The sequence below is a fragment of the Siniperca chuatsi genome, linkage group LG24 (assembly GCF_020085105.1).
Source record: "Siniperca chuatsi isolate FFG_IHB_CAS linkage group LG24, ASM2008510v1, whole genome shotgun sequence".
In the NCBI taxonomy this organism is placed as follows: Eukaryota; Metazoa; Chordata; class Actinopteri; order Centrarchiformes; family Sinipercidae; genus Siniperca; species Siniperca chuatsi.
Window position 1 is genome coordinate 18,593,204 of NC_058065.1, and position 16,428 is coordinate 18,609,631.

At 41.1% G+C, this 16,428-nt stretch overlaps 1 protein-coding gene across 2 annotated transcripts in view; it reads right to left on the reverse strand.

Annotated features, from left to right (window-relative positions):
* The window catches only part of LOC122872316, a 65,635-nt gene extending 49,870 nt beyond the window's left edge, over positions 1–15,765 (reverse strand). The window contains exons 1-8 of one of the 2 annotated variants that reach the window (XM_044188395.1): positions 15,556–15,765; positions 13,532–13,618; positions 13,258–13,316; positions 11,680–11,763; positions 10,137–10,297; positions 8,902–8,970; positions 8,294–8,353; positions 4,084–4,650 (exon numbers count right to left, since the gene is read on the reverse strand). The gene's annotated coding sequence lies outside the window, so the exon portion shown is untranslated. The remainder of the gene's footprint in view (positions 1–4,083; positions 4,651–8,293; positions 8,354–8,901; positions 8,971–10,136; positions 10,298–11,679; positions 11,764–13,257; positions 13,317–13,531; positions 13,619–15,555) is intronic. The other variant, XM_044188396.1, reaches the window with a different exon arrangement.
* Positions 15,766–16,428: the final 663 nt, after the last annotated feature.

The window sequence follows — 16,428 nt, forward strand, 5'->3', positions numbered from 1 at the left end:
AAACACAAACACAAAACCATGACATGTAGAGAGCCCTGCGATCCGCCATTGCTGTAAAAAAAAAAAAAGGTCCACTGGAGAGAATGTTTATTATTGAGAATTGTTTATTAGTTATTTTGTTTATTATGACTGTACAGTTTGTGTTAATATCCTTTGGCAGTGTTGTATTGTATGCAGTCGTGCCAATAAAGCCACTTGATTTGAATAGAATGGAGATGACGCAACTCTCTCTCTACATGGCTCTGGAGCAACAGAATAAGCTACAGCAACTAGGAGTAAAACCTATGAAGCGTCCAAGAAAAGCGTCTGATGCTCCCGATAAAAAAGAAACTCAGCGTTCAGAGGAAGGAGTACTGTCAAAAAAAGAAAGCAATCAACGGCAAACACCGATAACCATTGGTGTAGCTTTAGCTTTTCCTTGTTGGAGAGTGCTGAGAGAAGGGGCTGAGGGCAGACTCATGTCACCTTACTGTTCTTGGACAGGTTGGTAAAATATTTGGAGCAGGTTATGTAGCTGTTACATTTATTCTACCTAAATAATAGATTATTGTCTTGGAAATTTCTCTGTATTTTTGTAAGTCTGTTTGTATAATTACTCTCATTGCCAGAAGGGGGAGACAAAAGTTCTGCACTCCAGCTTTAAGTGTTAACAGAATTCCAGTTCCTGAACCTTCAGTATTCAGTGGCGATCCATTTAATTACAATGACTGGAAACTCTCCTTTGAAACACTGATTGACCAGAAGAACATTCAAGACAAGGAGAAGATATACTACCTTCGTAGATAGGGGAGGAAGAGGAGCAATCAGTGACCGGTGTGTGGTCTAGAGCTGTTGTGGAGTGAGTGGCGGTCAGTCAGTGAAGAGAGGCTGTAGTAACCGTGTGGAAAATATTTGCAGAAAGTGCTCTTGTGCCATGAAAGCTGGGGTGGATACCATCTCTGCTAAAAAAGGAGGCTCGTTTCCAAAAGGATTAAAATTGTCAAAAGCAGCCATGTGTGAAGGGTCAGCAGTCGGCTAAAATGTCCGATGCCCCAGCCTAAGGTGGGGATAGGGCCTGAGATGAAAACGGACTTTCCTCAGTTTTTGAGTTCATTAAAAAGATGTTGAAAACTTCAGACTGCTGCTTGGTTATACATCAAACAGGTGTTGAGGAGTGATAATAGTGTTAAATGGTGTTAAAAAATAATGATTGATGTGCTGTGTAAAACAGCCGATTTTAGGTCGATATCAGCTTAATGCAGTTATATTGTATCAGTGTATATAGCTGATTAACTAACAAGAAATGTCACTTCAGAAATGTTTGGGGGTTTGAGGCTATTTAGAAACATGTCACCATTACATAATTTGTCCACCAGAGAGCAGTGGTGGAAAGTAACTAGTAGTACTAGTAGTAAGTACATTTATGCAAGTTCTGCACATAAGTACAATTTTGAGGCTACTTTACACTTCAACTGGTCAGGCATCATTGTATCTTAAAGAGCTCATAATACCATATTACCCGACTAGAACAGTGCGCTCCCAGAATGCAGGGTTACCGTTATCGTTAGTGCCAATGACAATCAGGGTAGTGTGCAGTGGGGGCTTGCATTGAAACAATGTGGATGCAGCCCGGGGAGCGACGTGTCCGCCAGCTGATTGTGATGGAGAGGATGGTGAAAGGCAGGCAGTGAAGTGGGCAGGATCACGCCGTGGCGCTGGTGTAAAGAGCAGTATGGAGCGGCAAGCCTTGCGAGAGGGTTGCTCAAGTATGGCTGGAGGAGGGATCCGAGGCGACAGTGAGCTGTGGGACCCACGGGATGGCCGGGGAGGTGTAGAATGAGGCAGGGAATCTGCGGCCTGAGGAGGGAAATCATGCAGGTCGAGGATGTCATGTATTTATTCTCCAGCTGGATGTTATAGTTAGGAGGCGCAGGAGGGGAGCGCCTCCCTCTCCCATTTGGTCTGTACTGGATTTGAACAAACACTGGTCTTCTTGGAGTTAACTGGGACAATGTGTTGTATGAGGCGACTGCGATCCAGCAGACAGTCCTGCGACAGGCGGCTGCTGCTGCTGGCTGCTCCAGAAAACTGGGAGCTGCTGCGATCCAGCAGGGAGTGATGATCGCTGCGGCGCAGGAACTGGAGGCCGCCGTGGTGCTGAGGAGCTGGGGAGCTGGGCAGCGGTGCAGGCGCTACTAACTACTAACACCATACAATCCATTTACACAACACACTACCGTCCACATTTAAGATTCTTTAAATAGCCAAATGTTGAGCAAGATTATTTCACTTTTATATTTTGTTTATTGCTGCTTTTACTTAGTATGATATACAGTATTGTTCAAAATAATAGCAGTACAATGTGACTAACCAGAATAATCAAGGTTTTTAGTATATTTTTTATTGCTACGTGGCAAACAAGTTACCAGTAGGTTCAGTAGATTCTCAGAAAACAAACAAGACCCAGCATTCATGATATGCACGCTCTTAAGGCTGTGCAATTGGGGTATTAGTTGAATTAGTTGAAAGGGGTGTGTTCAAAAAAATAGCAGTGTGGCATTCAATCACTGAGGTCATCAATTTTGTGAAGAAACAGGTGTGAATCAGGTGGCCCCTATTTAAGGATGAAGCCAACACTTGTTGAACATGCATTTGAAAGCTGAGGAAAATGGGTCGTTCAAGACATTGTTCAGAAGAACAGCGTACTTTGATTAAAAAGTTGATTGGAGAGGGGAAACCTATAAAGAGGTGCAAAAAATGATAGGCTGTTCAGCTAAAATGATCTCCAATGCCTTAAAATGGAGAGCAAAACCAGAGAGACGTGGAAGAAAAAACGAAGACAACCATCAAAATGGATAGAAGAATAACCAGAATGGCAAAGGCTCAGCCAATGATCACCTCCAGGATGATCAAAGACAGTCTGGAGTTACCTGTAAGTACTGTGACAGTTAGAAGACGTCTGTGTGAAGCTAATCTATTTTCAAGAATCCCCCAAAAGTCCCTCTGTTAAAAAAAAAGGCATGTGCAGAAGAGGTTACAATTTGCCAAAGAACACATCAACTGGCCTAAAGAGAAATGGAGGAACATTTTGTGGACTGATGAGAGCAAAATAGTTCTTTTTGGGTCCAAGGGCCACAGGCAGTTTGTGAGACGACCCCCAAACTCTGAATTCAAGCCACAGTACACAGTGAAGACAGTGAAGCATGGAGGTGCAAGCATCATGATATGGGCATGTTTCTCCTACTATGGTGTTGGGCCTATTTATCGCATACCAGGGATCATGGATCAGTTTGCATATGTTAAAATACTTGAAGAGGTCATGTTGCCCTATGCTGAAGAGGACATGCCCTTGAAATGGTTGTTTCAACAAGACAATGACCCAAAACACACTAGTAAACGGGCAAAGTCTTGGTTCCAAACCAACAAAATTAATGTTATGGAGTGGCCAGCCCAATCTCCAGACCTTAATCCAATTGAGAACTTGTGGGGTGATATCAAAAATGCTGTTTCTGAAGCAAAACCAAGAAATGTGAATGAATTGTGGAATGTTGTTAAAGAATCATGGAGTGGAATAACAGCTGAGAGGTGCCACAAGTTGGTTGACTCCATGCCACACAGATGTCAAGCAGTTTTAAAAAACTGTGGTCATACAACTAAATATTAGTTTAGTGATTCACAGGATTGCTAAATCCCAGAAAAAAATTTTTTTTGTACAAAATAGTTTTGAGTTTGTACAGTCAAAGGTAGACACTGCTATTTTTTTGAACACACCCCTTTCAACTAATACCCCAATTGCACAGCCTTAAGAGCGTGCATATCATGAATGCTGGGTCTTGTTTGTTTTCTGAGAATCTACTGAACCTACTGGTAACTTGTTTGCCACGTAGCAATAAAAAATATACTAAAAACCTTGATTATTCTGGTTAGTCACATTGTACTGCTATTATTTTGAACAATACTGTAACACGTTGCAAATAAAATAATGTTAAAATTGAATACTGCTTTCTCAGTTGATCTCCAACAGGTATGGCAAACACCAGACCTGCTTTACAAAAGAGGAGACAAAACATTATGACTTTTACTGAATCTGATGATCTTAATTACCAGACACAATGTTTTCTTCCAAACGCATCTGGTGGGAAAAAACCTAGACCTACTGTAAAAAAAGGGAAAGACAAGTTAAGCTCATATTTTAGCAAAACTTTTATTCAACAAGCCTCACTCTGCCTCCATTTTAACTGTACTTCATGAGAAGCAGAGCACAACAAGAACTCTACTCTGAGAAGGAGGAAGAGGAGGAAGGACAGGACAGAAAAAAAGGGAGGGAGGTAAAAGAAAGAGGGGTAAATGATTGGAGGGGGGATAAAAGGATTAAAAGAATCATCAAAACATGAAACATTATAACAAATACAAAGAGTATCGCATGTATCAACACATAACTTAATTTAAAATAATTTCTTCTTGCACTTTCACGCTGAATGGCAGTGATATGGTTTTAAACATAGAACTTTACCGCCGTCCAGTTTCTTTTTTTAAGTGCTTCTGGTGATTCCTTAATGCAGGCAATGCACTCCGACTTTCCTGGTACTTTACCAGATTCTATGAAGGCCATTAGTGTCTTTTCCACAGCACGGACCTCTGTAAATGACCAACTCCTCCTCTTTGAGGGTTCTAAGAAAGACAAAAAGAAAAAGACAATCAGGGGTGTAGACTAGCAATGTAAATGATTATTCAGCGACCAATCAGCTATTAATTTGCAATGTCCTAAAAGCTGATATTCTGACACCAAGTCAAAGGCTTTTTTTTTTTTAAAAACAGCATGGTAACCTAATTTTTTACAGCATCAGTTGTATTGACTGATGTGGTACCCAACCTGATATGTTTTTCAAATTGTAGGAATAAACTGGGGATCTCAGGGATTAAAAGTTAATGCGTGAAGTGTCAAGAAGTCTGCACTTAGTGGCTGACAACAGAAAACACCCACTGACTATATTTACACGACACTTTAGTAACTTGGTTATCTCCTGCTGTGAGTTCAGATGTGTTACCTCTTACTGAGACTCTGAAAACCAGATGTTACCTGCAGTTGCTCAGTAACCAGATTTAACTCCCGCTCATTACCATGCGCTTATTTTCAGATCTGCACTGTCATGTTTTGAAGTGGATTTAAGTCAATACATTTGCCTGTATAGGGCTACTGTCACTTTAAAGAGGCGCTTTTTAAGTGGATTTCCAGTCACTCTTGATGGTATATGTAGTCCATTGAAGCAATACATTTCTGAGTGCATGCTAGAAAGCTAACTTCACCAAGTAGTACTTCCGGCATCCAGTGCCGTCATTTGACGTAGTTGGAGGTCCAGAAGAACTACAAGTAATTTCAGCTTGGATTTGTAGCTTCTGCCTCTGGGTAGCCAGGGGGCATGCTCTAGATGCCGCTAACTAGCTACGTTTCCAACAGCAATGGCTGTTTTTGGCATTCCAAAATAACTATGTGTGCAAAGGATGTTATGGACGAGCATTTTACAGTGTTTTTGCTGACTGGGATATTCAGCCATATTTATTCGAGCCAGAGTATACGGCGAAGAAATGCAGTGGAGAGAGGCTGCAGTTGCGGCTGCATTAGCCCTGCAAGAGGATACCCTCCAGAACCTGAGCTGCCGAGAGAAAACAGAGACTGGTGGTGCCTTCGCTCAAACTGCCCTCCGATACCAACAGAAACTGTATCATTCTGCTGCAATGAATTTCAGCGTGGGCAGTTTTTGTTGGATGGTGTCGCAGATGCCAACCCAGAGAGAGCCTGTATGTGCGTTACTATGCATGAAGTTTTACTCCAAACTTGGAGAGGTGTGCTGGAGACCTTCAGGATCCCGAAGATAAACTGGAAAAGACAACCATGACGAGCAGGGCTGAGAGGGCAGATGAGTGAGTATTTTTGTCACCTAACAATTTGTTTTAGCCAACAAAGTAATAGCTAACGTTATAGGCTACAGGTGGTAACCAGGGCGATGTTAGACTAATATAATGTAATACTGAGGGACAGTCAAGAGAAACTGTGTGAACGTTAAGCGTCATGTGAAGCCAACGAAATAACGAGTGTATGTTGGATGCCGGTAACTGTTTATTCATGTTTTGTGGAACTTTATTAACGTTACTGCAGCAGGTAGCCAGAGCATCTTTGAGCTAGCGTTAGTATTGTTGTTATATGGAAGACCGTTCTGCCAGTATATGTGTGTGTGTTCCTGCGTTATGTAAATGTACTTGATAGACATGCCCTGAAGGTAACGGTATAGCAGGAATTTATTTGCTTGGCAACGTTGTGTAACTTAGATTAGCACCCAGCAGCTAGCGCACTCAGACCATAAAGCCTAAACGAGGCCGAGGCTGATATGGATCAGATTCCTGCTCGAATATGTGCGGTGGTCAAATTTTTGGTTTAGAAGCAGTTATTGTGGTGATATTAACGGTAGAAGTGCAGCTAGACTCGGTTAGCTTTGTTGTTATACAGAAACCAGCTGAGTGAGCGAGGGCGTGCTTCCTGGTACATGTAGCCGCTGCAGGCACGGCTCCGCTGGCAGCGCCGCTGAGGAGAACTCTGCTGTTTCAGTCAATATAGCACTCACTGAGGAATATACTGCTTCAATGGACTACATACACTTGAAAAGCACCAAAGTTTCCCTTTAAGAGCAACCCACTGTCTCGTCAGAGTTTACGAACAGACTGCACAACGCTTGAGGTTGGCAGATTTATGGTGTTTCATTTGGAGCTGTGGACATAGTCTTATTTACAAGGCCAACTTTTCGTTTGTACCAGGAAAGTTAATACACATGGACAACCTCACAGTGGGAGATACCCCGATTACTAAAGTGCCATGTAAACGCAGTCTGTCCAGTACCTAACTTTACTGTCGACAGAACAGACAACTGCTGCTGTGTGTCCATTTTAAAATAAGCTACTCAGTCTCAGCTTTAATTGACCAAGGTGTATTTATTCTCCTGTTAGAAACTGAACAGTAGACCTAGTAATAAGACTTCCACAGCTGAACATATCAAATTCAACAGCTCAACAAAACCTGCCCACCTCAGGATCTGTGCAGTCTGTTCATAAACTCTGGCAGGACAGTACTTTTAATATGACAGGATTTATAAACGTGGAAATAACTTATTGACTTAAATCCACTTGAAAAGTGGTTGGCTGAAAATAATTATATGTAGGCAGAAGAGAAATCGGACTTTTGAGCAACTGCGAGTTAACATCAGATTTTTAGAGTCTCAGTAGCTTAGTAGTACATGGACCAGTAGTAGTACATGGACCCTAATATTCCACTAATAATTGGAATAATAGCCCAATCAGATTAAAATTCCTCATGTAACCACCTCAATTGGAAGAGACTGGCCGATTGGAAGAATTTTCACTCGGGTTGAGAGGGGTGGTGTAAACCTTTGATAATCCGTTCAATAGGAAAATATTAGTGTCTAACAACCATGTAAATGCTTAATCTGATATTCTCTCTGGCTGGAATAAATATATTCTTTCTGCATGTTTTCCCCACGTGGGGGTAACATTAGGTGACATGAACAAGTTTCTGGGAGGGACAGAAACATGGTGGTAGCTAAACAAAACCGGTCTGTGGCTGATATGTCTTAGCTGGACTGTGCTGCATTCACATGGGATTCAGGCAGATGGACAACACCTTCTGGATGGCACGGCAAAAACAAAACACGCATGATGATATGTTGCTATGGTGATGTCGGCTACACAAAGTTAATAGCTAGCCAGATAGCTCGCTAAGCTAATATAGCATAACACACTCAGCTCTGTGCTGATCACCTAATTTGAACGTCTCGTCCAGTAAAATGATGTCCGGTTTGCCGCCTACCGTCTGCCTGAATCCATGTGAATGCAGCAAGGATTGAAACAGAAAATAAACAGCAGAACTTCTGTTATATTTCTGGCCAATTAGATGCTTCACAGCGGGCGGAACCGAAAAGTTATATTCTTATAAAATGCTTTGGGGCAGGTAAACGCACATCTTATCGGATCACTTTATTTAGCGTCCATGTAAACAGTTAAGTTGGAATCTCTAATCAGGGTTGAAGAAATATTGTCCATGTGGCTAGAATGCACAGGCCCTCATTGCACAAGTGAATGAGTGTCAGATCAAAGTGGGCGGTAATAAAGAATTAAAGACTAATAAAGCCATAAACAAGACAAGGTAGAATGTTAGAACGCTACCATATTATTCTTTTAATTCCACCATTTTTGTAAAAACAGGTAACTAACAAATAGCAAGGAGTGCATTTAGTGTGTGAAATACCTGCTTAAGGGTCACCACTGTCAGACTCGGGTCGCTGTCTTTCCTTAGATCTTGAGGGTCCTGTTAAAATAATGAATGAGTATATCAATAAAAGAAATAGACAGCTAACTGGCAACACACCTTCACTGTTAGAATGAAAGCCATCTCTAACAAGACTTAAAAACATAATCTCATCATTCTAACTGTACAGTGCATAAGATTTTGTTATACATTTACATTTACACATTTGGCAGATGCCTTTATCCAAAATGACTTGCACATCTGGAGGTACAGTAGGCCAGGAATCAAACCCCAGTCTCTCAGCAGAAATCTTAACCACTACACTATCAGTCACTTAATTGGTTGCACTGAGAAAGAAAGCACTGTACATCATTAATACTTAAGTTTTCTTAAAATTGCTAAATCGCAATGTACAGACAGTGTCTTTCTCTGATGACAAAAGTGATACTGAGCATTTCTGCAGCTCAGAAATAAAAGCATCATATGAGGGTGAGAAAGCTGCCATTCAGAGCTTGTTTTAATAGGCCAGTTTAGCTGTTCTGTGTGAAAAAAGTAATGGACAAACAGGGCATGTGGACCAAGTACCAAGGCTTCAGTCTGTGGGATACCTGGGGTGGCACACTCAACACTGCCGGGCTCATCAGAGGTCCGCTGTCCTCTGTTGGATCTTGGGGGTCCTATCAGAAGAAGAAATAGTTAATAAAATGAAAAAGATGTAGGTTGTCACTATGGAATCTCAGGAGAAAAATGGTGATTGCAATACAGAACATGTTAATAACCAGCCAACCTATTGTCACCCAGTCTATTAGAAATCATCAAAAACTGTACTATAACTAACCAAAAAATAATCCCCTGACTCAGTATGCAAATTAGTCAATCAAATGTCTGAGCGTGGAGTCAGTCAACTGGGAGTCTCTGGAGTGCTTGGCAGAGCCGCTGCATGACGCAGCAAAAATTGAAGGAATGAGATGATAGAGGAGCTTGAAGCACCTTACTGATTTTACCAGTTTCTGGTCTTTGATGGTTTTGTGTTGTGGTCACCGCTACAAGTGTCTGTAAGTAGTAGACTGGACTCCATACCGTACCAAATGCAGACGCTGTGGGATCAATTATCACTTTTTCCACCACATTTTTATATTTTATTTTTCTGTGTTTGCATGAACTAATTCAGTAATCAGAGTCAGAGTAATAAGAGTCTGGTTCTGTCCAAGGTTTCTGCCTCTTAAAGAAAGTTTTTCCTTGCCACTGTAGCCAAGTGCTTGCTCATGGTGGGATTTGTTGGGTCTCTGTAAATAATAATATAAAGAGTTCGGTCTAGACCTGCTCTATAGGAAAAGTGCAGTGAGATAACTTCTGTTATGAATTGGCGCTATTTAAATAAAATTGAATTGAATTGGCTTTGTTGTGCTGCATTTTTGTGAAAGCCTGCACCTGGACATGTGGCTCCATTAGAATTTTCTTTTAAGCAAAGCCTCACAGTGTGTGCAGTACTTGTAGTCACTTGCTTTCACTGGTTTCCCAGCTTGCTGTCTTGGGATTAGTGTTCCACTACCAGTTTTCAGGACCTCATTGTTATGAGCACGGTTTCCTTTGTTTCTAATGAGGTCAAAATGCAATTTCCATTCCTTTGTGTTCAAAGGAAAAGTGATTGCTTGTGCTACAGCTATTTCTTTGCTGTGTTTGTGTATTAAGTGCCTCGTCGTTGTATGGCAGTGCATGGGACAGTACAGACAATAATGCTTTTTACTGTGAACTCTGGCACCATCTTTCTTTCTTTGCAGCTTCATTACTGTCACATTTTCCAGGTTTGTGTCATCAGAGTTTTCATTTTCTGCTCTCTTACTATCTTTCTTTAAAGAAGTGCTCGGCCATGTCTTTCTTCTACAAGTCCTCTGTGACGTCTTTGGATGGAATATATTCATCACCACTGCTTTCAATGCAGCTCATAGAGGCTTCCCATCCATCAGACACCTTGGAGATTGATTCCAGGTATTCTTTGGTAAGCTGGAAATCAAATATACAAAATGCTTATAGCCAAATTATCTGCATAAACATTAACCAGGTATGAAAATCTTACATTGTCTATGACACTGATACTTTAAGGGACACTCCCTTAAACCCTGGGCAACTGAACTAGACAATCAAGCTTTGTGCACCATACAGGGTTAAGGTAAGGCTACTTACACTGTCAGAGCTGTGTTAACAGCTACAAGTTTAATAGAGGGTCATAGAGGTGAATCCCATTGACTGTTTTATTTGCTGAAGGATTATTTGGTATGAATGTTAAAGGATTTGGCTGGCAATGTTTTACATTTTTCTTCTGGTCAACAAAAATATAAATATATGCTGTCGGTTCTTCTCTGGGTCATCACCACCACCAGAGTGTGAACTTTCAGGGCTGCATATCTCTGTGCTGTTCTCTAAATCTAGGCTTATTTCCTGTGGTGGAAAAAACAATATAAAGCACTGGCAGAAGTAGTTACTGGAATACATTGAAAAAGGATATGAAACGATTTGTAACTTCCAGAGCATTTGCTGAAAGAGGACTTATTTCCTACAATTCCAAATCATTCTCTATTTGTTTGTGTTTTAAGAACAGCCTGTGCTTATGAACCCTTGTGGTGTCGAGTAATGGTAAATGCTAACAACACAGCGGTGAATGTATGGTTGGGACCAGGTTTGCTGTTTTTTCTGTGTTGGAACAATGACAGCTTAATTCACTGACACAAACCTGCACATTATGAAAAAGCTAAGGAGCTGCAGACAAGCAAGTATCAAGTGCAGACACATGCTTATAGTTCCAAAAGCTAAGGGTGCTCCGATTGATCGGCATGCTTACGTTTATACTTGGTGAACAGGTGAATTGACTTTTTACTTGCAAAGGTTTTATTATTACAGTAACGAGCGTAGTTGTCCACTAACACCAGTTGTGATTGCAACCAAACCACTTCCACTACTGTCGCTCCACCGTGGAGCCGGCAGCAGTGTTACTTTCACTTTCAGCAATGCTTGTTGTTGCCGTGCGTAACAGTACGACGTCATTACGTCAACAAGTTGCCATTATCGCAATGTGATTTTTAAAAATTAAACCGGTATTATCTTGAACAATATGGCACGCCCTAGAAGACAATGTTTGGCACGTGCAGTTTTAGGTTTGCTGATAGTCTACAGCTTGCACACAACAACTAATGAATTATTTTGTCTCAAACACCCACATCTCAAACATAGTACAATCTCACTGTAGCTGCATGGTCACTGCAGTCATTTCTAATTACCTGGTAGCATACTTGCATTGTAACTGACTAGTAACAATAACAGAGTGAAGTAAACTATTAGAAGGCCTGTCATATGGAACAAGCTAGAATCACTACTTGTTTGACACTTACCAAAATCTTGGAAGCTTCAAGTAGCTCAGATGAAAGTTCTGATAGTGATGAGGTCTCCCACTCTAGGTTTGGACTTCCTGAGGGCTAAACACATAGACAGAGAACACATGCATTACCATTTCTCCACAACATGAGCTTCATGAAGAACATATAATACCATATGCATATGGTATCATAGGTATATTGTATCAATTACTTCCTAGGCTGCTTCCTACCTGGGAGGCATGCAATGAAAGTACCTAGTTTAATATGAATACTGAGAGACACTGACATATGCATATGTTACATATGACGTGTGGTACAGGAAACTTGTCACCTTGAAAGCTATGCAACCCAATTCTGTCATGTGGAAGCCTGAGCTTCATTCATGTTATTTATTATTATGACAGTCACAGTTCCTGTCCGCTCGTTTCTGCCTCCTACAGAAGCCACAAAGAAGACAGTAAATTACGTTACGCCTGTTTGTTTTTGCATTTCATTAGTGGCACAGTAAGACCTCTTACTTTGTGCTAAAGAGCAGCTAGCCCGGGTCTGACAACAATCCACCACGTCAACTTCAGGAGGATTTCTCTCCGTTATCTGTCGGTCTGTAACGTGAAGCATCACCATTTTTGATACTCGATGGTATCGAGGGCAATTCTGTCAGTGCCATAAAGTATCAGTACCCAGCCCTATTTCCTTTCATTTATTACTAACTATTTTAACACTGAATATAGTGTGTCAACGCTTCTCTTATCGCTACTTTTATACGTTTTGTGGTTGTGCTGCAGCTTCTCCTCTCTGTGTCGGTGGTGGAGCTCACAACAACTATGCTTGTCACTGAGAGTTCAATAAAAGCTTCACAAGTAAAAAGCCAGAAAGAGGACTTTATCAAACCACCTGTTCAACAAGCATCAACATGTAGAAAAAGGATATTTTCATCTGCTTTGCCTGCAGTCTGCCATCCACCGCCGGTATGTTTTACACAACCACATCAGCTCTCTCTAGTTGTTTTTACTGTTAACTGGTCAGCTTCCACGCACAGTGATGTCATTAAATATTCAAAGTAGATCGGAGTCAGGAAACACTTTTCCTTCCTTAAAATCAGCACTGTCGCAACATTTTTCCCATTTCATATGAAGCTCAAAATGTAACACTGTTGAAGAAACAGTTTGTGGTCTGTGCACCTGCTGACAGTCAACATGCTATCACACAAGCTTTTTCATTTATCCAAGCTACACTGCTAATATGCTAGTAAAAATGCAGGTAAGATGTTTTTTATGTGCCACTGCACTAATAATTGCACCTACAACTTGCACTGATGATTTAATAAGTTTCATATGTAAATGTAGAATTAGTTTCATAGAAAACCTAAGCAGTTACCATAATACTGAGCTGAATTTGCTGTATTTCTCACAGAATTTAAGAATGGTGTGCTTCCATCACAAATATTCAGGTCAAGGGAGCAACTTACGTAGAATTTAGGAAAAAGATTTGTAGAAATCTATCTCATAACGGGCATTAAAGCCAGGGTGGAGTAAGCTATTCCGAGGCCTGTCATATGGAACAAGCTAGAATCACTACTTGTTTGACACTTACCAAGCTGGAAGCTGCAAGTGGCTCAGATGAAAGGTCTGGTAGTGATGAGGGCTGCCCCTCTTGGTTTGAACACCACAGACACATTTATTAGCATTTTTCCAGAACATGAGGTTCACAATGAGCTGAAGAGCCACAGCGCTACACACATCTTTTCTTTTTTAAACTAAAACATAACGTGTAAGAGGCCCCATTGAAAAGACTGGTCAGAGTCTTTGTATTAAATCAGATTTCTGAATGTGTGAACATTTGAAAATCACAGCCCCGTCACCATTACCTGTGTTTGGTGTTTTAGGTATTCCATGTGCTTGGATAAGCATTTATCATGAAGCTCCCGCGGGTGTTGTACGCGTGTGCAGTCTGTCTGCAGGAGGTTAAACACAAAAAAGTTGATGTTACATCTGTAGAAATGCATCATTTTTAAACTTCTACTGGAAATATCTAGAATTTGAGTGGCGACCAGCCACTCCACAGTTAACCTGGTTACATGTTAGTCAATAAACCTTCGTCATGTTTACAGCTGGTGGAGATAAAGGAAATCAAGTCCATGCTTAAACCTATTCAGAGAAACGCTCTCCCCTTCCTAAAGGCTGTTACAGAGATGTTGAACTGGCTTGAATGAAGTTCAGTTTGTTTCGCTGCACTTAATGAACCAGTGGCTTTCTCCATGAACTGTCAACAAGAAGCCTGGTTTCTGTAGGTAGGGTTGTGGATCACAGAGACCTGATTTCAGTTCTCATGATTTCTCTGCCATTTGTACAGGTAACCAGGTTTCTAACCTGCTTCACACATGTGAGCATGTGCAGAACAACAGACAGACCGCACGCCTGAAGAGGCGGGATAGAGCAGAGATCTTTACACGGAGCGATGCGTCCTTGGATTTAAAATAACTGCAACCAAAGTCCAACTCAAACTTAAACTAACACCAAGCAGCCTGTAGAGGTCTGAATAAATCAGTTCCCACCGCTGAACATTTGACTATTTGTTACATTCAGACAGTTTTTATGCTGCGAGGAAAAGCTCCACTCTGCCTGTCTCTCTGCGCTGTCCGGCTGCTCCGACACAGACCTGCCCGATAAAACGGAGTCAGGCCAGGGACACACAGGATGTGGAAGCGCCCCCAAGCGCTGCCCGCTTCCTTTTGGCACCCATGTTAACCAGCTGGGCTGTTCAGAGTGCTGACTCACGCTCAGCAGCGTTACTTTCATCGTCTGGTCTATTTTTTTTGCATGCTGCGAGCAAATCTGGCAAGAAAATACACTAATAATCTATTATAAATATAGATATAAACTGACATTATATGATATAAATGATCTGATTCTGCTAAATAATATCCCATGCTTGCCAACCCTTTTGATTTTTCTGCCCCTCTCCAAACTGTTCTCCTGGAGTGATGCCCCCCCCATTAAATATCAAGATCTGCCCATCCATATTTATTAGAAATAAAACACTGCTGTGTATTTTAAATTACTACTTATTCCACATATTTGTCGGTTGTCTCTAAACAGAGCGAGAGAGAGACGAACATCACACAAGGCGATCCTTTAACAGAAACACAAAGCTTTAAGTTATAGATTCATGAGGTTATTATAAACATCAGCTGTTTCCTGTGATCAGAAAAGAAAGAACTGCCTTCAGGCTGCTGCTGCAGGAGGAATGAGCGAGCGGCGCGTCCGCCTGCTGTGTGTCCCGCGTTAGGAAGCACTACCTTAATAATTCTAATAATAATCTGAATAAAAACGATCCCACTGAGAAATCTCTCATTGATCTGCAGCATGTAATCTCGGATCTACAGTAACTTGAGAAGAATGGAAAAATTAACATTAATTATTTTCTTTATTACAATTAAAACAAATGAACTTATGTTCTAACTACAACTCAGCTGCCGCTTGTTAAGGCGTGTAGTTAAATTAAGAACTTATTCTCAGCAGTTACTAAACATTGGCGGCTAACACTAAAGTTAGCTGATGGCCGTCGCAGGTGAAACGTGCTCATTAAACTTTCACCTTTGCGCTCCTCAGCCCGCTCCTCTCACCGCTGCAGAGTTACAGTAACGCAGTGTCCGAGGCCAGCCAAATAAAAAGCAAAGAGGCAGTCCGTCAGCAGAACGTGCTGAAATACCAGCTCCAAACGGTACAGTTTGCTAACAATATTATCCAACACTTACTGGTGACAAGCTAGCTATCACGTTAGCATTAGCAAACCATGCTAATATAGAAATGAGCTTTTGGCTGCAAACACATTAGCCACAGTGCTTAGTCAAATTAATAATTACTAAAACAGCTAGTTGCATATACTTACTTAGTTTTCATTTGCTCTCCCTTCTTCGGCCATCGGCCAACCGTCGTCCTCTGAGCTGCGGCACCTCGTGCTCCTGCTGACGTCAGCAGCTGAAACTCCGGGGCCGCGAGGGGCCGCGAGGGGCGGGGCGAAGGTAACGTGGGGGGCGCAGAGTCAGGACAGGTGTGTTCCTCCCTCACCTCTGTGATTCAGTGCCGAATGTTATCATTCCATTGCTGAACTTGTGTTTCACCAAAATATTTGTGCATCCAAAAGAAAAATATTTTAATGTTTTTAATATCCTAAATTCTAAATTAATATTAAAATTAAACTTAATGTGCTTACTTCACGCAAAAAGTAAGATATTTAAATTAATTTAATTTAAGTTAAAATATCTGTTAAAATATGAGAATCATATAAAGTTGTAGTTACTACCAGTTAAGTACTGGTACTAGTTATTATTTCTAGTAGTCTGAATATTGAGTACTTGAACCAGTAGTTCCAACAGCAGCTGAAGAATTTCAAAGTAGCTGTAGTTGAAATACAGTAGCAGTTGCATGAATACTTAGTAGTAGTAGTACTGTTGTTAATATTAGAAATATTATATTCTATAAAATAATTACATACGGCAACAAATTCCACTTGTTCCAGGTTATCCTCAAAGATAGATCATCTCTACTGTGTGGTTGCCACCAATGCCATATATTCTGCCTCACAAAAGACAATGCTACTGTGTACTGTGTGTTTGAGTAGTAGTGGATCATTCTTTATTCGAACAAAGCACCATCCACATGTGTGCTTCATGTCATTTTGTTCTAAACTAATTGTTTACAATCTACAACAATCAGTAGTGTTCAGAACACTGCTGACTGTAGTCTCAGTTATATATACAGT